A 392-nucleotide genomic window follows, 5' to 3' on the forward strand; every position below is an offset into this window, starting at 1 on the left:
TTTCAGCTAGAGAAGTTAGGAAAGGATCTAATAGTTTATTTGGTTGGGTTGCTGAAGCAAGGATTATGAGGTGGCCGACACAAAATTAAGTTGAAGTACCAGACCTGCCTTGGTATACTGTAGAAGAAGGTATCCAAAGGCTTAGGGAAATTGGCATGCTAGAGTGGATTTATCAATTTAGATCCACAGACCCACACATGGAGTGTCCAGAGGACACACCTTTTACCACAAGTGTGAGGAACAAATCTGTGAAGGGAGCTCCGGCATCCTTGAAGACTGCTGTGATTGCTATTTTATGTAAGTCAGATTTGACAGTGGGAACTGCCCTAACTGAATTAAGACACCTAACTACAATGGGGCTGATTGGACCCCGTGGTAGTAGGGGCCAAGTG

The sequence above is a fragment of the Trichechus manatus genome, unplaced genomic scaffold (genome assembly GCF_000243295.1).
Source record: "Trichechus manatus latirostris isolate Lorelei unplaced genomic scaffold, TriManLat1.0 scaffold00017, whole genome shotgun sequence".
NCBI classification, from domain to species: domain Eukaryota; kingdom Metazoa; phylum Chordata; class Mammalia; order Sirenia; family Trichechidae; genus Trichechus; species Trichechus manatus.